This window comes from Ursus maritimus (genome assembly GCF_017311325.1).
Source record: "Ursus maritimus isolate PB19 chromosome X unlocalized genomic scaffold, ASM1731132v1 scaffold_X1, whole genome shotgun sequence".
Taxonomy (NCBI): domain Eukaryota; kingdom Metazoa; phylum Chordata; class Mammalia; order Carnivora; family Ursidae; genus Ursus; species Ursus maritimus.
Window position 1 is genome coordinate 103,494,475 of NW_024423319.1, and position 24,583 is coordinate 103,519,057.

At 40.1% G+C, this 24,583-nt stretch overlaps 1 long non-coding RNA gene and 1 other non-coding gene across 2 annotated transcripts in view; one reads left to right on the top strand and one right to left on the bottom strand.

Moving 5' to 3' along the window:
• Positions 1 to 24,583, bottom strand: part of LOC103668276 — a 258,377-nt gene that overhangs the window by 186,135 nt on the left and 47,659 nt on the right. The gene's annotated exons all lie outside the window — the stretch shown is intronic.
• Positions 3,289 to 3,394, top strand: LOC121103811. The gene has a single exon (XR_005836092.1). It is a non-coding gene; the product is annotated as a U6 spliceosomal RNA (small nuclear RNA).

A 24,583-nucleotide genomic window follows, 5' to 3' on the forward strand; every position in this document is an offset into this window, starting at 1 on the left:
TTCTAACATTTCCAATTCACTGAACTGGTTGTAACAAAATATAATCAAATTATTCAGAGAAACAGTTTAAATTAATAGCACATGCTGGGTCTCTATCACAAACTTTGGTTCAAGAAGTTTATTCTCCTTTCCATTTAAGGAGTTGGGTTATTATGCTGCAACTAATGGGAAATTGATAGATTTTTAAAGTTCTGCAAGCAATAAAGAGCTTACACCCTGCATTATTTTTAATTACAAAATGTTATGGTTGATTTCTCTCAATGTTGATCTATACAACAAGGGTATAATGTTAAGTGGATGCAAACCTTTCATCAAAACACAAAGAAAATTCAGTTTATTCCTAAAAATTGTTCAGAAACTAAGTCAAGTCTATAATTTATCACTCACGGATTTACTGCTAAAGAAGTAGGTGGCACAAAAATTAGAATGTCCTTATATCTCACTTCCCGGAGACCTCCTTGAAAGAAGGGAACTGGACGCGCATTATCACTGTTTCCATGGCTCTAGAAAAGAAGCTTAAAAACAATAAGGGCGTAACAAGTACTTTTTGTATTGCTCTTGTTCTCTGTCATAAAACAGTCTGATAATAAAGTAGACTAATCTATACAGCTCTCAAATGATCTAAGGTGAGAATCACTGAATAGGAAACATGGACATGCAGATTAGTACTCAATCGTATTAATTTCTCCTTTGAACAAATGGAACGCTCCATTACCACTGTGCTCAAGACGGCTATCTTATTGCCGGCAGTACAGTATTCTGTCTGCTTTGTCAAGAATCAGACTCCAAACCTTTTGGGATAGACTTAAGTTTGGTTCCAATGCTTTCTTCCCCATATCATGCCTCTCCCCATGTGACTTTGTAATTCTCCCCACTAGAGGCAGAGTTTACTTTCCCTTTTCTTGACTTTGGGCTCAACCATGTGACTCACTTTGGCCAATATGCTTTAGGAGTAGTGATGTCACCAAAGGCATGAAATCTAGTTCCTTGGTAGGGTTTACCCTCTTGTAATTCTGCCATCATCTTAAGAAGACACAGGGTCTCAGAATGAACCTATGTTGACTAAATGCAGCAAGGAACCACACCCAATGGAATTTTCCATTTGAAACAGTCGGGAGATCACCCAACTCGCAGTTAACCTGCATACTCATGAGTGTGAAAATAAATACTTATGATTTCATGCCACCTAGTGGGTTATTCAGCATTGTTGAAGCAATAGATGATTGATATAATTTTTTTTTTAAAGATTTTATTTATTTATTTGACAGAGATAGAGACAGCCAGTGAGAAAGGGAACACAAGCAGGGGGAATGGGAGAGGAAGAAGCAGGCTCATAGAGGAGGAGCCTGACGTGGGGCTCGATCCCATAACGCCGGGATCACGCCTTAAGCCGAAGGCAGACGCTTAACCGCTGTGCCACTCAGGCGCCCCGATTGATATAATTCTTAAAGGCAGACACCACATTGAATTCAAGTTTGTCCACAGCACTTATCCAAGTGCAATTACGCAGTAGGCAACCAATAAAGGACTATGGGATGAAATGTTTGAAAAGATCTATTTTTGAAATTTTAAGCTTTAAGGAGTTTTCTTCTCAGTATTTTACTACAAAAATTTTAAAACAGAAAAGTTCAAAGAATTGTTCAGGGAACATCCATATAGGCATCACCTCAGTTTGCAAACTTAGCATTAACTTTCAGATGTCATTTTCAGTAACTGAACAAAACTGGCTAAGTAAAGAGCCTAGCTATAACTGAAGACTCTAGTAAAACAGTCAAGTACTGGTCCTCTAGAAATTGCAGTTATCGTATTGTATCATCCTTTTTTCTGGTATTTCATAATGACTCAGAAGAGAAACAGATCAAGACCAGTGCACTGAAGGATGATGGCTGCATATATTCTCTATCAGGATTTTAGAAAGATCGATTGAAATGACTAAGACAAATGACACAAATCTAAATCACATACATGACATAACTAACTGTACAGTTTGTTAGAATGGTTTCTGTCACTCACTATCTGTCCTGGCACAGTGCTCCTAAGAAATGCCCAAATTAATAATTTTCATGCAAGGAAGAGGGGATCCTCTTCCACGAAGTGGAACTAGGCTAGTCCAGCCATTCCTCAGCCTTCCTCTAGATTTAGGCCTCTTCCAGACCTGGACTAAAATTTAGAAGGGTTGTGATGAAGAGGAAGAAGTAATTCACATTTCAGAGCTTACCACTCCATCTGACACACATGTCTAGCAATAAAGACTTTCACGTGTGTGAAGCAATGTAAATAAATCACGAAGCTGAGGGAATACAATTGGGATGGATGAATCCCTCAGCACGCTGTGCACCTCTTCATGCTACGTGTCCCTGTCCTTCTAGGATATTGCTGGAGCACAACAAACGTGCATTTAACTCACACTAATTCAAGTATATACACTCAGGCTAATTGAAAAGAATTGAGGAATGAGAGACAGAGAAAGAATTAAAATAGTGCCAGCGATTCTGTTAGTTATTCCATTCAACCAAATGGGCCACAAAATAAAGGGGCACTAGGAGTTACAATTCCACTCTCCCCCTAATCCACCTCACCCCATCTCTGAATTCCTCTATTTGTGTAAGCTTCTTGCTGTTTTGAGAGTGAGTCCAGTGTTTAAAAATACACATTTTTTCATATAGTAGCACTTTCAAACATAAGCCAACTGCCTAATCTGTTGCCAAATTGAAGAAAGAGAGCTCTTCTCAAGCTGGAGGAAAAGCTGCCAAAGAGCTGGGGTGTCCAGACAGAACCAACCCCTGTAATCTTAAGAATGATCAAAGGTCTTTCTCGGACTTATTTTGCTTAGCAAAATATTCTCTAGCTCCATCCATGTCATTGCAAATGGCAAGATTTCATTCTTTTTGTGGCTGCATAATATTCCATTGTGTGTATGTGTGTGTGACACACACACACACACACACGCAGAGGACATTTCTTCTTTATCCATTCATCGACCGATGGGTACTTGGGCTGTTTCCATAATTTGGCTATTGCAGAAAATGCTGCTATAAACATCAGGGTGTATGTACCCCTTCAAATTAGTATTTTTGTATTCTTTGAGTAAATACCTAGTAGTGCAATTGCTTTGGATCTTGGGGTAGTTCTATTTTTAACTTTCTGAGGAACCTCCATACTGCTCTCCACAGTGGCTGTACCGGTTTGCATTCCCACCAACAGTGCAAGAGGATGCCGCTTTCCCCACATCCTCACCAACACCTGTTGTTTCTCCTGTTGTTTTAGCCATTCAGACAGGTGTGAGGTGTTATCTCATTATAGTTTTTTAAGAAGTTCTTATCTGACACAGAGAAGATTAGCATGGCCCCTGCGCAAGGATGACACGCAAATTCATGAAGCGTTCCATATAAAAAAAAAAAAAGTTCTTATCTGAATTCCAGTTAGATAACATACAGTGCAATATTAGTTTCAGGTGTACAATATAGTGATTCCACACCTCCGTATGTCGCCTGTTTTCCACAGTGGCTGCACCAGTTTGCATTCTCATCAAGAGCGCAGGAGGGTTCCGCTTTCTCCACCTCCTCACCAACACCCATATGATTTCCCTCATATGTGGAAATTAAGAAACAAAACAAATGAATAAAGGAACGAAAACAGAGAGGCAAACCAAGAAACAGACTTGTAACTCGAGAACAAACTGCTGGTTACCAGAGGGGAGGTAGGTGGGGGAATGGGGGAAACAGGTGATGGGCACTAAGGAGGGCACCTGCGATGAGCACCAGGTGAGGTATGAAAGTGTTGAATCACTATACTGTACACCTGAAAGTAACAGTACACCGTATATTACCTGGAATTTAGATAAAGACTTAAAAAAAAAGAATAATCAAAGGTAATTTTTTTTAAAAAAGTTTTTATTTATTTAGTTGACAGAGACAGCCAGCAAGAGAGGGAACACAAGCAGGGGGAGTGGGAGAGGAAGAAGCAGGCTCATAGCAGAGGAGCCTGATGTGGGGCTCGATCCCATAACCCCGGGATCATGCCCTGAGCCAAAGGCAGACGCTTAACGACTGTGCCACCCAGGTGCCCCAATCAAAGGTAATTTTGACTGCAAATGATATTGTATACACTGACTTTAAATCTAACCTTCATGTGAAATTGACTTCAGTCTCCTGCGATGAGAATAAAACCTCTATCTCCCAGATGAATTCTGGAATCTCCAATCTGTCATGAACAGTTAAGATTATTGTCTACATTTTGGAATGAATTGATATTTACCAAGTGTTGGTGTTAATACATGAATCATACTTTTACTGTTTACCATCTATGAAATAATTTCAGTAGTTATGTGCCTAATTTTCTTATCTCTTCTACCAGATAGTAAGATTCTAGACATTTTTCTCTTTTTGCATCCCTCAGAGTATTAGCACATTTCACTGCACAATGTTGTAAACGAAGAAATAAATTAACTCAAAAACCACCCACGACTACTTTCCCACCAGATCATACTGACATCCAATTGGACATTAAGTGTAAGCAGATACCTAACATTTGGGAATATGAATACTATACTTTCAGATTATACTAAATCAAAAGAGAGTCAGACTGTCTTACCTTAAAAAGAAAACAGGAACAGTTAAAGTAGTATAATATCAGTCATGACACATAGGAGATCTAATACGATCCATCGAATTTTAAGGATTGACTTGGAAAAATGTAGACCCAGAAGAAAATAGTATACTATTCTATAATGCTGGCATTCATTACTTAAAACCATCATATGAGGTAGGTGCTATTCTTATCCCTATTTTACAGATGAAAAAAATGTCATGAGAAGATAAGTAACTTGCCTGACACCACACAGCTAGTGTCAGTGCTGGAATTTGAACCCGGGCAAGCTGGCTCCAGAGCCTGTATATACAATCTCTCCATCAGAGTACCCAGTGCCAGGTATATGACACTAACAACCTTTATCTACACAAATGATTTCCCTTTTTGCCCTGCTGGGAGTGAGACTTCTTAGATGCACATACGAGATGCTGAATATCAACTATCCGTTTAAGAAACATAATCCCAAAGCAATGTAACTGAACATGAAATAATAATGTAGAAAAAAAAGAAAAACCCTTAGAAGCCTTTTTTAATCTAACGCTACATGAGAAAATAATGCACCGATCAGCAAAACATGTCCCTTGGATCAATTCTACGCTGTAGATGCAGCTTACAAAGAAAAGGAATAATTCCAAGGTACTAACAATTCATCAATAAAGGTTTTATGAGTAAAAACAAAAGCACCCTTTATAGTATTGTAACTGTTTTACTTTAGTCCAAATAAAAATCTAAGCATATTGATAGTCTCTCTAATCACGAATAGTTCAAGCACACCATTACTTCTTGAACCCATGTTCTAACTACAATTTCTCTGGAGACATCATTATTCCTTAGAGTTAAGCATCCTTTGGACTGGCAAAGACATGCACCCCTAGAAATTCTAGAATGAATATAGGTTGGATCTTGCCATTTACTTAGGAAAGGGCCAATCACTGTGTTTTCCTTACACAGATGTGATTCTACATTTTTCTACTTGTCTAAGCAAATTCACAGTTGCTAGTGTTCATTCTAATGCAAATATCTGGCTGGCAGGCCCCGTTTTCTCCCTTTCTCAGATCTATTCTTCCCTTTGCTCCGCTGTCACTCCTTTCCCATGTGAGTGCCTACAGCTACTCAATAAATACCTGTTGAATATTGAGCAGTACCACATAAACAAATAAAAAATCCCCAAACCTAACCACTTTACATGCTGATTGGCCCTCAAACACCATTCATGACTACTTTTCCTACATCCAAAAGAACAATTCCAATCCAGTTAATCTTCTGATTTTATTTGAGGCCATTTTAATGTAACCCAGAACTTTTGCTAAACTACACAGGTCCTTTTCAACTTCTAACTTTAAGACAGACAGATGTAGGTGGAATCTAATTCAGATTAACTCAGCCAATAAAGTCCTAAGGTAAACAAAAAGGGTGTGGGTGATTTCCTATAAACTTAAATTCAATTAGGAATACATTTTTATTTGAGAGAGAAAGCAGGGGGAGGGGCAGAGGAAGAAAGAATCTCAACCAGACTCCCTGCTGAGCGCAGAGCTGGTGGACACAGGGCTCAATCTCACAACCCTGAGAGCTGAGAGCCGAAGGCAGACGCTTAACCAACTGAGCCACCCAGGCTGCCCCTGGTCTTCATCTTTATACACTTTTAAAAAATGTTTTAGAACTTCAATATTATAGGGGCGCCTGGGTGGCACAGCGGTTAAGCGTCTGCCTTCGGCTCAGGGCGTGATCCCGGCGTTATGGGATCGAGCCCCACATCAGGCTCTTCCCCTATGAGCCTGCTTCTTCCTCTCCCACTCCCCCTGCTTGTGTTCCCTCTCTCGCTGGCTGTCTCTATCTCTGTCGAATAAATAAATAAAATCTTTAAAAAAAAAAAAAAGAACTTCAATATTATAAATGTCTGTTTCACCTTAATTACAATATGCAGTTAGACTTCATTAAATACAATTTGAATATTAGGTAAAAATATCATTTTAATAGGTTAAATGTTACTTTCACTGCGTGCTTTTCAAATTGTGCCTCAAACAACCAATCACCTGTATCAGCAAAGACATACTTACACTCTAAAATCAAGCTTCCACCATTAAAATATTCGAGCTTCAAAACTTCCAGATGGACGGTTTCCAATTAGCAAGAGGTAGAACAGAATGCTTTCACAGGTGGTAAGAAAAAAGCCCAACAAAGGATTTTAGCTAATCCTTTGTGGGTGGAAATTTCAGTCAAGAGAAAAACAATCTTGTAAGAACAATATTAAAAAGAACAAACGTTTTTAATGCTACGGGAAGTAGAAATACAGTTTTGCCAAACTTGACATAAGCAAATGTGTGTCACCAGATTATAGGACAAACAGGCTGTGTGCCCCTATCAAGAAGTTAGTAAGAAAACACCTTTGTGACACCTCCCGTTGGTCTGCCCTCAGTTAGTAAAATCCACACCTAAAGATGAGATGACACTGTTTCTTCAGCTATAAGTGGGAAAAACTTTCAACAATACTGAGGTCATTACCACAAAAGAGATGAAAGGTGATTTGGGACAAACAGGCCAGTATAGCATATTGGCTGAGGGTACAGAATCTTGGGTTGCACTGGCTGGCTGATCATGGATTTTACTCATGTCGGAGTAAATCGTGGGGCCTTTCATGTCTCAACTTGTTCCTCTCTAATACCAAGTTAATAGAATTCTCGTGAAAGAATAAACAAGCAGTTGTATATAAAGCTCCTGGAACAGGGTCTATGCTGCAGGAAAGCTGGAGTTACAGGTTTGAGATGACGCCAAGACTCATAAGACAAAAACAGGCTTCGATCTGGTGCTACATTTACTTAACTTTACAGAACAGTTCAAGGCAGGGGTGATAACAGGGACATCAGCAGTGTGCCACCAACAGTCCCAGCATCTGCCCAAGTACACGCATTACTTTGCCCCATTGCCCATGCAGAGCATAAGCACTGAAGGTCCCCGTGGGTCACCTGAGCATAGAGAATCCACGAGCCCATTGTCCCCTGACTATTTTACACCGTCCTAGTCACACAGGCTAGAGTCCTGCACACCAAGGCAAAGCTCCCTTAACACAATGCAGTTCCACCTGACAAAGGAGGCGGACCCAACACTCCTCATTTTTATTTACTGTTTCCAGGGCAACAACGCTGCAGAGCCCAATGTCATTCTCAGTGAGTTCTGCATCAACGCCGACCTGATAATCTCCATTTACTCACAGTCTGTCATGTAGAAAGTGCTCTAAAAATGTTACCTGTTAGTCTTCCAATTAGCAGACAGGTAATATTCTGTGTCAGTTACTGCACAGTGTCACTATCAATGAAGGTACTGTCAAAGACACATGAAAGTGAAGACTGCCAGATGAATTTAAAGTACCCACTGAGTACTGAGACAGTAAGCATATGCCGACAACAGTGAGAATGCCCTTTCTGCCTGCTAAAGCTATCTGTTCCCCCCCTTATTCTAGTAAAAGTATTTCAGTTTTTCTTTGGGAGATCCATTCTTACCCCAATCTCATATAGTTCCGGTAGGGACGGTCCACCCCTGTGTCTAAGGGCAAGACTTGGGTTGCAGGCTTGTGCCCCTGTGAGTAATTCAAGATTAACGTGTAATTCAAGTCAGGCCACTGAAGGCCACCTTGGATTTTTACCTGAGTTATTTCAAAAGAGGTGTGTTTGCTCTGCCACGAGCTTATCACAATAGTGCTTGTGAGGAGAGCATCAGTGGCCAGGCACCGAATGGACAAAGCCTGCCTGAGAACATAGGCTGCAGAGAGCAAAGGCATTACAAAAGATGGAAAGAGGGTGGACACTGAAGTCTCTGGAATTTTCAAAAAGAGAAGTTAGTAAATCTGTTTGAATTTGGTGTCTGTTAAGCCCAGTCTGCAAGATTCCTGACTAATCCAGGGAATGAAGTGGGAGGAGAGATGCAAATGAAAAGACAGACCGTTTAAATGGAAAGAGCGTAAGTCCCGACAAATAGTCGTGGGAAGCGCATGCCAGTGTAGAGCCACTGTGGACGTGCATTCAGAACTGAAAGAGCTGGCCTGATGCACTAGGGCTAAGGCTAGGGAGGGGGCGGGTTAACCCCTTCCGGAGAATTAGACAATCGTGATACCCTCTGGCACAGAGGGCCCGTCTAGCTGAAGCAACTATGAACTGCAACAGGCTGCATTCCTGGGCAAGGCGGGCAGAACTTTTGAGCACAGGACGTATGTATTCCAGGGTGCTGGCAGAGACATGGTGCTTGGCCTCTCAAAGGCACTAGAAACACAGTGAGGGATAGAGAAACCCTAGGTCATCTAAGAGACAGAGGCAGAAACAGATTAGCCAGACACCAGACCAAAGATGAAACTGATATTTAAGAAGACTACTTCCTGATTGTGCTGGAAAATTCTCCTTGGATCCAGTCTGAGCTACTATCTGAGATAGGACTAGTACAGGGCAGGTTTTGCCATTTAATCTTATTAGGAAAAAAAAAAAGTTTTCCCAAAATTACTATCTAAGAAAAATACAAGGTCAGTGCAGCTAAAAGAAAGCTTTCATAATGCATTTCATTCATATGAGATGAACCCTTTTAAAAAGATACAAAAGTGCACAATTTCTCTTATTATTAGGTGAGAATACTACTTGGCATTTGGGATGGGGCATTAGATATTCACATAGAAAAAAAATAGAAAGTAAAAAAAAGCAGCAGCACAAACAGCAATAAAATATTTCTCATCTTACTGGCTAACGGAAAAATATTAACGAGATCCAGATACACTACAAACTGGAAATTAAACTTGAACTAATATAAGCAAACATTACAGGGTCATGTGATATATTCTGGGCACAGCTTTTTTATGAATCAGGTAAGATGGAAAGTATATATTCGGGGCACCTGGGTGGCTCAGTCATTAAGCATCTGCCTTCGGCTCAGGTCATGATCCCAGGGTCCTGGGATCGAGCCCCACATTGCATCGGGCTCCCTGCTCAGCAGGAAGCCTGCTTCTCCCTCTCCCACTCCCCCTGCTTGTGTTCCCTCTCTCGCTGCCTCTCTCTCTCTCTCTGTCAAATAAATAAATAAATAAATAAATAAATAAATAAATAAGATCTTTTTTAAAAAAAGTATATATTCAAAAGTATCAGTATATGGAACATCATTGTTTAGAACTATAAAAGATTAGGGGCGCCTGGGTGGCTCAGTTGGTTAAGCATCTGACTCTTGATTTTGGCTCAAGTCATGATCTCAGAGTCCTGAGATCAAGCTGTGTGTTGGGCTCCACGCTCAGCATGGGATCTGCTTGGGATACTCTCCCTCTCCCTCTGCCCTTCCCCCCTCGCTCTCTCACATGTGCTCTCTCTCTAAAATAAATAAAATCTTTAAAAAAAATTGCAAAAGATCCAAAGTTGAATATTTTAATTATTTACTTTCTTAAGCCATGTTCTTTAACAGTCTATTATAAATTCTTCACAATTTGCTTCATGATGTTGACAATAAGCATATATTTAATGAATACTTACTAGGAATATACTGAGTAGTTTCATGTACACTTTCTTATTTATTATCAGAACTTCCTCAGACTCCAGGAAACCATGAGTTGAAATGGTATCATACTAAAAGGGAAAACCTAGATTTCAATGGTTCTTATCCCAGGTACTGACAAAGAACCTCTACTTGCTTGCAAAAGTCACATTCCGTCATATCTGAGAGTCTGCAGGTGTTAACTTATGTGTGTTCACATACGTGCCTAAGTACCATTACATCCACAGGCAGTGGATACACATTGGAAACTTCTATTTGTTTCCACTCACGGCTAGACACACCATTACTCTGCCAGACATCCAGAGACATCTCGGTCTCTGCTAGTCGTCCTCTAAGTGCCATCGTGCCCTTCTTCAGTTAGGTCAGACATCTAGTATTGTCGCTGAGCACGGCCAGTGAAGCACTGGCACACTTCCGTCGGCAAAGCCGGTCAGGAGTGGTGTGGTGAAGTGGTGTGCAAGTGCTTCCCTCCCCTCATATCCTAAAGTGTCTGCACAGGTCCTTTACAGAATTTTTATTGGAAGTGCTCCTTCTGGTTTTGGTTTTTAACTTTAATCCCTTCACCCTGATATTTTTATCCCAATATTCAATAGGACTTCTACAGGGAGAAGGGCAGGTGGAGAAATTGCATCACATGACAAATCTCAAAAAGGAATGTCATGTTTAATTTACTATTGACTATTCTTTCTAAAATTATTTCCTTTATTTGAGAGAGAGAGAGAGACAGAGAGACAGAGAGACAGAGAGAGCATGAGCAGTGGGGGAGGGGGCAAAGGGAGAAGGAAAAGCTGACTCCTCCCCTGAGCACACAGTGGGACACGGGGCTCAATGTGGGGCTCGATCCCTGGACCCTGAGATCATGACCTGAGCTGAAGTCAGACCCTTCACCAACTGAGCCACCCAGGCACGCCTACTATTGACTATTCTTTCTAATAACCAAGGCTTTCTTACTGTGTCAAGTTGATTTTACTGAGCTCCTACTTCCGTCAGAACTAGCTCTCCTCAAAATCCTCTCAACCGCTAAGTCAGAAATTACTTAGTTTTAAGTAACGGAAGTCTCATTCAGTATTAAGCTGTTAGCGGATGGTGGAGAAAACTTACTGGCTCAACAAATTCAAATTCCAGGGGTAGTTCTGTCTTTAGGCACAACCCTGTCCGAAGACTTCAATAGCATCTTCCAACTTATCTTATTCTCCATCTCTGTTACTCTTTATGTTGGTTTTGGTCTCAGGCAAGCCCCTCCCTCCCCCAACAAAAAAGGGGATAGCACATCCTCCTTCTTCCTGGTTCCAGAAAAAGTCATTTGATTGCTGTAGCTTGAGGAACTGGGCCCATAGCTCAGCCAGCCACTGTGGCCAGAGAGATGGAGCATTCTCGTTGCCAACCCTTGTTTTTAAGCAGGGCAAACCATGTAATTAACATCCGTAGCAGTTAGCAGGAGGATAGTTTACAAAAAAAAAAAATAATAATAATAATAATAAGCTGGGCAGTAATAGTTGTCCACTAGAGCCCTGCCCTCAGCAGGTACCTGCAGGGCTAGTCTGATCACAAAGCATGCCCAGGTAAACTGGAACCTCGGCAGCAGGAATGACACGGTTTAAATTCTTCCCTTAGCTCATGTGCAGAGCCAGGATTCAAAATGGGGTCTCACTGCTCCAATGCCTATGTTCATTTGACCATATTCTGTTTTCCTAATTATAATGTGTTTCCACATTTCAGAAGAGCATTCCTGGCTATAATTATGCAGGCATACCAAGAGAAAACACAACTTTGGAGAAGTCAGAAAAGCTAAAATAGAGTCTCTCAAAGTATGCTCCATAGCCCCTAATTCAGAATGACCTGGGGCGTTTATTATTATTTCAGCTTTGGGGATCCCTTCTGAACTCTTAAATCACAATCTTTGGGTTTCTCTGCTTGCTATGCTTGCGCCTGTCCACTGTTAATGGCCTGGTCCAAAAGAGTGAATTATCTGATAAAATGATGCCTTCCCTGCTGTGATCGAAGTTCCCGTTCAACCAGATACTTGCGTCTCTGTTCACACCAACTTGCACAAAAGCAAAGGAGGGCCACGAATTATCAATGACTTAGTGGGCCGTCCGTGCGGTGCTGTTGTGGGGTACCGCCAATGCCATAGCTCGAATTCCCCGTACTGGTTCAACACCGAAGCCGGGGTATTTTCAGAAATACACGTCACAGATGTCTGTTTGCATGGAAGCAAACACAGCACATTTTCCATACAGAGTTAATACAACGCAGAAGCAGTACGGCATGAGCTCTGCTCTGGCCCCTTTCTGGGTGGGGAAGCTCCTCGGCTACCACTGTGATTGAATACGAAGGTATAGCGAAAGAGAAAAAGAAGGGAGTTGTTTCTCTTAAGAAACTTAAGGCCTTAAGTGATATCTTAAATGCCTGTGCTTTTTAGTTTAGGAAAGCTGGCAAGGGCAAAATGAAGAGCAGTCATGCACCCACAAAAAGCCCAGGGTTAGGCATCCTTAGCATTTACCGAACAATCTGAGGCATTTGTTATCAGTCCTCGCAATATGCGGTGATCACCTGGGGAGGATTAACAAGCACTGTTGCCTGGATCCCTGCCCCGGACATCCTACTGTCACTGGTCTGGGGTGGGCGCCCAGAGCAGGGTGCTCCCCAGGCGATCCTGATGTGCCGCAGGCATTGGAAACCACCGGGAGCGGGGAACTGTCATACTGATTAGCGAAAACACCTACCATGGTGTTTTAAAGGCCATTCCTCTAAGAAGACATCTGAAGAAAGTGTTCATCAGTAAGCAAAAGAAATTGGCAAGGTTTTTCTAGGAGAAATAATAAATATGAAAACAGCCTAAGACATCAACCCTCAAAAATAATCAGGTTTGGAATACAGAGTGCTGTGAACGTGGCAAGCAGAAAAGAGAAATTTTAGCTAAAGGAGAATGAAGAAGTGGAGAACCTTACCACCCAGGATCAGGAAATTGAATTCCACTTAAGAGCCAATTGAGAGCCACCGTAGGTATCTACAAACGGCGGCGGCGCGCTGAGAACCGGGCCTGCAAACGGAAACAGCACCAATAGCAGAGCAAAGTGGTTAATCCAATGGATCTTTAACAGAACCGCCTCCAGGGAGCTTTACTTCCTTCTTTCTCCCCGACAGGCATTTTTAGCCACAATGATGAAGTCATTATACTCCCAACAAAGCAACTGTGTGGGAGATCATTAAATTATCTAATGTCTGCGAATCTAATATTTGCATCATCTAGAGACTAGGTCAGACCACGACTGTTAGTCTCCGGTTAAGGACTGCTACGAATAAAGATTTAGAGTTGATTTAAGTTGTCTTCGGTTCAGTTTACTACTTAACCTGCAGGAAAGCAGCAGAAAGGATCCGCGTGTGAACATGACACCATGATGCCTGAGTTGTTCCTCATGGAGACACTTCTGCCTGAAGCTGGCAGATCACCAGAGTCAGCATGGAGTCAAGAATTCATAACGTGAGAAGAGTTAACAACCATGGGCCCACTGCTTTTTAAATGATTTTATTTAGGCTTTTATGTAAATCAGCACTCAGGGATCCACTCAATATAAAAGGGCATTATCACAGCGGCATGTCGGTAACATACTTCCTCCTCTAATTCTTACTCCGTTGTTGGGCAGCAGAAGGCCTGAAGACTGCCAGCCATACGTGGCAACCGCCAAAGCAGGGATGTGCTCCCCTGGACCACCAGATGTGTAATGGTGCTTGTTCCTGGGACCGAGTACTCTCCAATAAGGGTAGGCTCTACTTAGGAACCATTAAGTCCCAGGATGATCAGTTGAGGCCATTCAGTTTAGATGTTTCTACTCTAAATGTATTAAGTAAAAATCCTTAGGATTTTTAGCTTGGGACCCACAAAATAAAGGATTTGGAGAGTGCTCAAGAAATTACTTTGGGAAAACCCTATGAAAGATATATTAAGTGGCTGAACAGAGCACTCATAAAATTGCTTGTTTTCAAGTATTAAACAAGGACCCCATCAGACTGAGCTGGCTCTAATGCCCCGGTAGCCTACTGTAAGCAAAGCTAAACCTAAGCCAGAGTCAATGCACTTGAATCAGAGGAAAAGAAATTTAAAAACCACCAATCACAAATAGCCCACTGGGTTTCCCAATAAGGCAACCACTTAAGCTACAGTCAGTCAAATAATTACTTTCTTTCATTTCTTTGTCGTCTCTATACAATCCTTGCTCCAGCTCCCATCTGTGAAGCGCCCCTGATCATTTCAGCTTTGGTGCTGTTCAATTCAAATCAATGCTTGCTCAAAGAAACACTTCAAAAACTGTAATGTTCCTCAGTTTACTCTTTAACACTTGTAACAAATTCAGCAGGTATTGTCAGGCCCTGCCTGGTAACCAAAGCTTACATTCCCCTCCCCCAACAAATAAGACGATTTCCCTCCTACCCAAGGCCTCAAATTTTAGGACATATTTTACGTGGTTAGAGCTCCTCAAGGTATGATACCTGACCAGCTGTATTAAAATCACCGAGGCTTCTTTCCTCTCCACAAATGCAATTCCTTGCTCCTATTAGAGACCTAGTGAATCAGAGTATCTGGTGTCCAGGGCATCTGAATCTGCATTGGCATAGGCCATCCAAACACGACAGAAAACTACTCCTCCAGTGACTTTCAAACCAGGTGCTTCCTAAAATCAGGAAGGTGGGGGCTGAGCAGGAGTTGTAAACTGCCCATCTGATAACAGACTAGATACCGCCATTTGGATACTGATGTCCCCAAGTTTAACTGTGTGGCTCCAGGTATGACATCGTCACTGAACACAAACTGCTGACCACTTTTGGTCCCTGCCCAGTATCAGGGTCACCATCTCGGAGTCCCTTGTGCTTTGGCTGTCAATGATCCTTGGGTTTATTCCCGATTCTAAATCTCAGTAATTCCTATGGCCCCCACTAGCACATTATGAACTGCTATCAGTTCTTCCTCTGTGGTATGGGGTAGGAAAATGATGAAATATTTCTAGGCCTTGCTGATTACAGTAATGAGACAGAGCGGATTAAGAAGAGCCATCGCAAAACTAGACATATCCGTTTGGACAGCGATATTCTAGGGTATATTCTCATCTCAATTATTACCTTAGATAGCAAATCCAAGCCTGGCGGCGGGGGGAACAGGGGGTAAAACCAAACTGCAAAATGCAGGGATTGTATTGCAGGGGAGAACTTTTTATTGTAGGATCCAAAATCAAACGGTGATTTCCTAATCGGTGACAATGGCAATGAATGAAACAACAGTCAACACTGGGAAATCAGGACTGACCACTCAGGGATCATGAAATGTTGTAAGTAGATAACAGAGCTCCAAGTACTGGTCTCTAGTTAAGGGCAGAATTCCACCCAGTTGGAGTAAAGAACGTGTTTTTCTTTTATTTACCAAGTCAGGAGCTCAGCAATAGTGAACCTCACTTTCATATATGATGTGCGGACATACCTTAGAACCCACTGGAAGCTGGCTTGATGGGCTGGAGCCTCCTAAATCCCTCCTGCTTCTAGTTAAGCTGGGCCTGACTAAGGCTGCCTATCACAATTACCCTCAGAGGACTTTTGTTGCTGTTATTTTGTCACTACTTATATATAGATCCAAGAACTATGTCATCAGAGTATTCTTTGTTTTGGCCCGGCCATCTGTGCATTTTAAAACTGCACAGGTGATCCTTATGAGCTACCAGGTTAAGAGATACCCACACAGGCATCAGAATCAGGCTGAACCTGACAAGGTGCAGGGCAGCTGGCCGTGGTACTAAAAACGGCAAGTAGAGTCCACTACTGGTCCGAGCAGAACAAGCCTCTGGGCAAAGTGCTATGAAAAAGTCTAACTCTTTTTTTTTTTTTTTTTTTAAGAGAAAGAGCGAGAATCTCAAGCAAATTCCACGCCCAGCACACAGCCCGATGTGGGGCTCAATCTCATGATCCTGAGATCATGACCTGAGCCAGAATCAAGAGTTGGACACTTAACTAAGTCACCCAGGCACCCCTGAAATGTCTAACTCTGAAGAAACAAAGAGCATTTCTTCTCTCCTAGTCCACCCACTTCCTAGAACGATAAAGTGTGCATCGTAAGAACTCTGCATTATATTCCACAGTAAGCACTGCCATCCCAGGAAGGTGGAGTCCTTTCCACACTTCCGTCTTTCTCCTGCCCCACCAAATACAGGTTACTTTAACACACAGAAAATTTTATTTATAACCTATGGACTGTTAGACATTTAAGTCTGGCATTCCAAAGAACTTCCTATTATGAAAAATCTCTGAAACATCTAAAGAAAGTAATTTTGGCACTTTTCTATCATTCAAAAATTGATAACCGATTCGCTTCTCGCCTCTCAGGTGTATTATTTTAGATGAGGGAATTCCGGTAGTGGGGATTCTTTCATATCTGTCCAGAAAACCCATTACGAACAACCACAGGAAGGCGAACATCATCTTTCTAAAAGAGAGTAAACACGAGGCTTAATTTGTTCATGTGCAGTAAACAGTTTAGTTTTGAAGGCAGAATCTAAAGTGAAGATTTTATTTCTCTCTGGTCATTTTGATCTCCCTGCTTGAAAGGTATTACCGAGATAAGGAAGCATCAAAACCTACTGCCGGGTAATCAGAGTTGAAGGAATAGAACTTTGTTTGGGAATTATTGTCTTAAATCTTCTCTGGCTCAAGATACTAAAGCTCGTACCCCTTACAGACTTTCCCCTGAGGTGGCTTGGGCTAAGAAGCCCGTAGGGAACTTAGGAGCCAAAGAGTCAATAGCAAAGATTCAGTTGGTAATTATGTGCTTGGCATTCAAATTTTCCCACCAAGTGAGGATAAGAAGGCAAGATCTGGGGGCGCCTGGGTGGCTCAGTCGTTAAGCGTCTGCCTTCGGCTCAGGGCATGATCCCAGCAGTCTGGGATCAAGCCCCACATCGGGCTCCTCTGCTGGGAGCCTGCTTCTTCCTCTCCCACTCCCCCTGCTTGTGTTCCCTCTCTCACTGGCTGTCTCTCTCTCTGTTAAATAAATAAAATCTTTAAAAAAAAAAAAAAAAGAAGGCAAGATCTGTTACAATGCTTCTCAGTTTCAAAGGTTAGATCACTTTGTGATTATGTTTGTGAGATACTCGACATCATTATCACTGTGGAAAAAGACAACCAGTGCTGAAACAGCTTTGATCAGCACAGACCTGGGACTAGAGAGGACATTCCATCCCTGAGACCAGGATGGTGTGGAAGGAGAGCTCAGAGAGGCTATTTGGCTCTTTGTTTACAGAGAGATGTGGAGTCTTCACTGGGGCTAGTAGAGCTCTTGAACGGATGGCCTCTTCATTTTGATTAATGAAAGCAGAAATTTGGAGAAAGATGATTTCAGAACAGGTGTCAATATCTAAAGCTGCACTTCCTTCCTGACACCAAGGAATCCATACCGCACGCTGCTTACGACGAAAGTCAGGTGTTCTGTACAGCACTTATTTGGTTGTCTCTTTAAATTACTCAGACAGACATCATTTTCCTTCACTCACCCCTTTTCAAAGCTGAATGGACAGCCCCCATAAGAAATGATACCGTTCTAGAAAATATTAACCTCAATGTGCCATATCTTGTCCTGGGAAAAAGTAAAAAGACACAAAGAAGCAGGTCTATAACATGACAGCCAACTACCATTTCAAATCTCCAGACTAACGTTTTCACCTCTTCTCCTTATTCCAGATCATTACTGCATGGAGGCAAGAACAGGAAAGGAAAAAGTAAAATTTTCACCTGCACTTTGTTTCTGATGTACCCTCGAAGGGGAGGATGACCAGTGCTCGGTCAGACCCTGACTCAAATCAGCTCAAATAGGGTCTCTTCAGTGGGAATCTGGAAGTGAGGCTGAGAGAAGAAATGGCTAACTTGCTAAACAATAAAGTTAGGAGCTATGAGTTGTTTACAGCAAATCATCCCCCTTATGTTTTTCCTCTAGGAAAAAAGAGAGGAAGCCTATCTCAGAGGGGAAAACAACACCAAATAAACAGACAGGCACCGAATGACAAACAAGATATGTGGAAGGAAACAGGAATCCCAGGGGCATTTGCTTACAATTCATTTCTGAATGCTGGAAAAATCCCTGCCTTAAAGTTCATCGAGATATCTCTGAATCCTGTCATTAAATACCACTTCCACCTTTTGTAGGTGTAAGCTAAGTGGGTTAAGTTTCCCTAACTAGCAAGAGGAATCTTTAATATAACTGGTTAGAAAATATAATGGAACAAAGTTAGTATTGCTAATAACCAAAAATATAAAATTCCTGGTAATAAACTTAATAAAAATATTACAAATTATATGGAGATTTAGATCTAAAAATAGAAATAATTACTGACAGATATAATAGAAAAGATGCCTAAGTGGAAAGAGAATCTATTCCTAGATAAAAAAGAATCACATAAAGACAAAAATTTTCCTTCACTGAAATGATAAATATACTTTGGATCCTTTAAGGACTTTTTTTTTTTTTAACTTGACAAATTTATTCTAAAGTTCTTTTTGAAGAATGAAGAAAATCTTAAAAGACAAGAATAAGGTAACTTCCAGTGCCTCGTAGTGGAATGCATATTAAAATGACAATTATTACAAGACTGTCTATATGTGCAGGAAGACAGAAATCCTTAACAAACTTAGACTAAGCTTCATCTAAGCATTTATGATTAAGAATGATCATTTATTAAATAGGGCCTGGACATTATTATTTTTGAAGATATACAATTATAATATAGATTACATTATACAACAGAATGAATCCCAAATACAGTATATACACAAATGTAGTTGAAAAACCACACACACATAAAAAAATTATAATAAACTGTGAGTGAATATTAATTTGATCCCTGATCAATGAAGGCCTTTGTGAATACAGAATAAATAAATAAATAAAAATTTCAAAACATGGCATACGTGACTGTCTGAAGATTTAAGGATCTCTATATCAAAAATAAACACGAGCAAAAATAAATACATTGAAAAAAAAATTTTAATTTACACAACAAAGTAAGTCTTAATAATATGTTATAAAAGCACTCTTAAACTGAGAAAGGATATGAACTGGCAACTCAGGAATGAAAAATAAATAAGAAACATTAGCAAATAAGCAAATTCACAAAGTGTCCAAGAAAACTAAATTAAAGCAATAAGGAAATTCCCCTGACCGAATTTTTTTGTTTACTTATTTGTATTATAATGATAAGAAGTATGTTGGCACTTGTATATATTACTGAGGAAGAGCAAATCTGTAAGGCCTTTCCATCAAGCTGCTTTCCAAAACATTGAAACTGCTCAGAGCCCAACAAGTATGTAGCTTTGGGAAGTTATTCTATGGAAATCATCAGAAATATTAACAAAGATGTAACCATAAGAATGAGTACTGCAGACATTTTTACAACCTGAAATTGCTAAGATACTCAATAATAGTAGGGAATTGATCAGTTAAATTGTTGAGTATCATTGCAATAACCACTGAACAATTAGATTACCAAAGAATAATAATGAAGAAAAGCTCACAATACTTCAAGAAATGGTAACTTATGAAGTAACATTTATGATAATCTCTAAGAGTCAAAATTAAGTTGTTTAAATAAATGACTAGAATCACAGAGACCAAAACAAACAGTTCTGGATATATTAAGATGGTGAAATTTTTGTTTTATTCTTTATATTTTTAAAACTTCCAAAATTTTCCAAAATGAGAAGAAAATCAGAAAAAAAGCATAATCCAGTAAAAAAAAAAAAAAAGGAGCAATAACAACAATACAAAACAAACAAAAAAAGAAATAGAAAAAGAAGGCAGAAAAATTCATCCAGACAGGGGGCCCACGTGCAAAAGCACTAGAGTGGAAAAGAGTTTCAGATATTCTGGCAACTCCAAGTAATTTTGTGTGGCTAAGTCACAGGCTGTGTCACGGGTAATTCAAGAGATGCAATTCAAAAAGGAACTTGTCTTCCAGGCGTAAGAATGTTAGTTTCCTAGTGCTTCTACAACAAATTACCGCAAACTCAAGAGCCTGAAACAACACAAATTTGGTATGCAAGTGTGGAAGTCGCAAGTCTGAAACGAATCTCACTAACCTAAAATGAAGCTGTAGGCAGGGCTGCATTCCTTTGTGAAATTCTAGAGGAGAACTCATTCCCTTGCCTTCTTCCAGCTTCTAGAAGCTACCCACATTCCTTGGCTTGTGGCCCCCTTCCATTTCCAAAGCCAGCCAACGGCTAATCAGGTTTTGCTTACAATGTCATCCCTCCGTTTCTGACTCTTCTGCCTCTCTCTTCCACATTTATAAATGACCCTTGTGATTATAATGGACCCACAGATAATCCCAGATGATCTCTTGATTTTAAGGTCAGCTAGTTAGCAACCTTAATCCCATCTGCAGCCTGATTCCCTCCAGCCATGTAGTATAACATATTCAAAGGTCCTGGGATTAGTACTTAAACATTATTGGCAGAAGGGACATTATTCTGCCTACCACAAAGTATTTGCTCTGGAAATACACTGATAGTGGCAAGACCAGTTAATACAGGTTACTTTACCAAGTCAAGGGTACGGTATTTAACTGGTCTAAAGAAAACGTCTTACTGAGACTTGGACAGTATGAAAGGATGGAGGGTAAATTGTCTTTGAATTCAAGGATCAGAGGAACTGTCCATCTCACTCCTTCCCACAGATTCAAATCCTGTGTTTATGGCAATGCTCTGCATACAGTAGAGGCTCGAGAGACACTTGCTGAGTCAGTGATTGACCCAAGAAATAATTCACACCACTACTTTTCTGAGCTTCTAGAGTTCAATGGTTTGTTCTCAAATTTCTATAATATCTACTGTCTGAACCCTTTATTTTAGCACTCGATCAAGTCTTAACATTATTTATTTTTGCTTGTATTCTTTATTTAGCCAACTAATTTGCCTTCTTACTCATTTATTGAGAATTAACTGTGATATTACCCATGATCTAGTTTATGTAAGAGTGGTACTCCATCAAACACTTTCAAATGCCTGGCTTGATGAGCAAACTTTTATCATACTATGTGGACCCTCCATGTAGATACGGCTGATTATTTTCTGCCATGTAGATAAGACTAAAATCTCTGCTCCGTTTTTCTCTTGTATTTTTATTATTGCCTCAAGGCCAATTCCTACATGATCATAAAGGGATTCATTGAGTGGGTCGTGAGGTTACTAGAATAACAAAGATAAAGCTTCTCTTTATATTTCACATGAGCTAATCCCCCCTTGAATATCCTGTTATATTATAGGATTTTGAAAAATAGTACAGAGTTTCTGCTGTGTCAATTGCTAAAATGGATAGTCCCCTGCTATTTTAAGTATAGCTGAACTCAACAAATGGAGTAAAAAAAAGAGCAGAACTGAGAAGCTCAGCATCTTAGACACGTTTTGTGAACATTTAAAATAAGTAGGCTTTATACCATTTGTCGTCTTGGGGATTTTAGAATTTGTCCTGTATTATCTTTGAGTATATATGTATAATTTAATCACCATCCATAAGTAATGTTAATGGATTGTCAGGATAATGCTGTGTCAGGATTAGATATATTCATGACAAAGAAGCAGAGTCAAACTTATAATAAAACATAGATCTGAGGGTATGCCAAAAGCTGAAGATGATGTATGATTTTCTCTGTCTATAAAATAAATAGTAGCAATGAAAGCAGTCATGACTACTAGTCCAGAATAAATGTGGGTCCATTTCAGATTCTACCAAACAGAGAAAGAGAGACTGACGTGGATCTTTAGTCTTTAGACCAAGGGATGAATGAGTTCTTATTGAGAAGTAATAAAATTTACAGGGTAGGGATGCCTGCATGGCTCAGTCGTTAAGTGTCTCAGGTCATGATCTCAGGGTCCTGGGATCGAGCCTCACTTAGGGCTCCCTGCTCAGTGGGGAGTCTGCTTCTCCCTCTCATTCTGCCCTTCCCTCTGCTTGTGCTTGCACGCTCTCTCCTTTCAAATAAATAAATAAATAAAATCTTTAAAAAAAAATTACAGGGTAGAAAAGGGCATCTGAAGTCAAGGATGAAATGGTAAAACAAAAGAAAACAAAGCAAAACAAAACATGAAAAAGGCAGAATATGTTGAGAATACTAACGGTACATAAAAACGAGCTGTAAAATGTGTATCAGATGATGGTAGAATACTTCCTTCTTCCCTTTCTTCCTTTCTTTTCCTCTCTCCCTTTCCTCCATGCTTAAAGAGAGACTGACTTTGTGCCAGCCCTTACACGAAATTTCGAAGATACTTATTCGAAGATAAGAGTGCATATTTGTGGCAACTTCATAATTCAATAAATAAAAATAGGTCTTTGATTTTCAAGTATAAGCTGGTCTCTGAGTAATAATCTATGAATAATGTTTTACCCATGATGTATCTTAAAATCTACATTGATATAACCTCTCCTGGAGATGCCTTTTTTAAAGATGCATTTTTAAAGCCGTGTAAAATTGTCCCCGCCCTACAGGAACTCACATTTGAATGAAGGACCCAGGCATAAAGACATTTACAATAAATTCTCATAAATTCTAACGAAGGATTAAGAGATAAGCAAGTATACTACGAAAAGAGAAAAAAAGAAGGAAGGAAAAGCTTTTCAGGTAGAGATTATTTCCTGGAACTTTTTTTACTTGGAAATAAACTGTAAATGTATTCAAAGATCAGATTCATGGAAGGCCTTACATCTATGCTCAGAGTTATAACCTCTCCTAAAAGCAGTGGAAAGCTTTCTAGTGCAGTTTTTTAAAGCAGAATGACCTGCTCATTGGTACAGGGATGGTAAAAATACAACTGAAGCATTCTAAGGCAGACACTATTAAGAAGTGAATACTTAAACTTTTTATTCATGTATCAATTCAGCAAATACTGTTAAGCACCTACTAGGTACACAAGTTTCTATGTTGGGTTTTGATGAAACAGCTCTAAGCACATCAGACACAATCCTACCTAAATTGACCTTACAGTCTTATATGACAAGGTAAAGATTCTGGAATATATTCTAATTATATGGGGAACCTTTTAGAGAATTTGATTCTGCTATGTAACATAATCTTATTTCCATTTGCAAAAGATTGATTTGGGTTCTATGTAGTACATGGATTTCAGCAGAGGCAAGAGTGATGCAATCAGGAGACTACTGTAATATTCCAAGTTAGGGATGATGGTATATTGGGACAAAAAAGAAGATGGAAAGAATTAAACACATATGGGATCTGTTGTAGAGATGGAATGAATGGTTGTGCTTCTGGTTGAATGATAAGGGGGAGAATGCAGACAGCAGGTTAGTCTCGGGTTATCAAGCATATGCTAAAATTAAAAGGTTTTGAAAACTCAAAAAAAAAAAAAACCTTTAAAAGTAATAACTATTAAATAGGCAGTCTGGTATACAAATGTTTTGTTCAGAAATAAGTCAGGGTTGCAGACATGGATTTGAGATAAATTTATTTAAAATCTTAGAACAGAGTCAGAGAATCTAAGAAGAGCATATGGATTAGAATAAGAAGGGAGGTCAAGACCAACCCAACATTGGAAGGTTGGGCACAAGAGTCAATCAAATAGGCTAACAAGAGCCTGTTAGACAGGAGGATGTTTTCTGGAAGCCAGAAGAACAAAGTATTTCAGAAATGGAAGAGATAACAGATGAAATGTTGCTAAGTGAGACCATCAACATGGAGATTGCTGTTGACCTTGATAACAACAGTTTCTGTGAAGAAGAAGAGACAGAAGAGCATTCATGGAAGGGATCCAGGGAGGAAAGTAAGGAGGTTGAGACAGTGACTAAAGATAAGTGTTTTGGTAAAATTTTCCATAAATGAAGTTGTAGTAGATGGAGGGAGCTGAGGGGGTTCACACGGTGAGGGTATTTTCAATATGGATGACACTAGAACATATTTGTATGTGAACAGAATGATCTTTTGGATAAGTAATAACTGATGCATTCAGGAGAAAAAGGACTCACTGCAAGAAGAAACCCTTTAGAAAGCAAAATGCAAATGGGATCAAGAGATCATGTGGAAGGTATAGCACTTTGCTAGGCAAGTGCAGTGGAAGGAGTGAGAGGCAGTTAAGTTACTGATGGTCAGGGACTTGTTACAACAAAAGACTCTGGAATCTAAGCTGTATAAGAGAGGAAGTGCCCTCACTTGAGGGGTGACTATGAGGGGTGTGATGGTGGGTACGAAAAGAATTAACGTCAATAGAGGGGAGGTTTAGGTGTAATTAAGAAATGGCAGTGAACAAGTTGGAAGGACTGTTGGTAGTGGTAGTGAGGATCGTAATTACAAGATTACCATCGTGGTGTTATGAGAGAGAAACAGAAGCCATCGCAAGAGCACCAAGCCAGGCAGACATAGCCAAATTTGCAATGTGAAGGACTGTTCCTAGCAGAAGTGACATTTAAGTTGAGCTCTTTAAGGTGAAAGAGATAGGT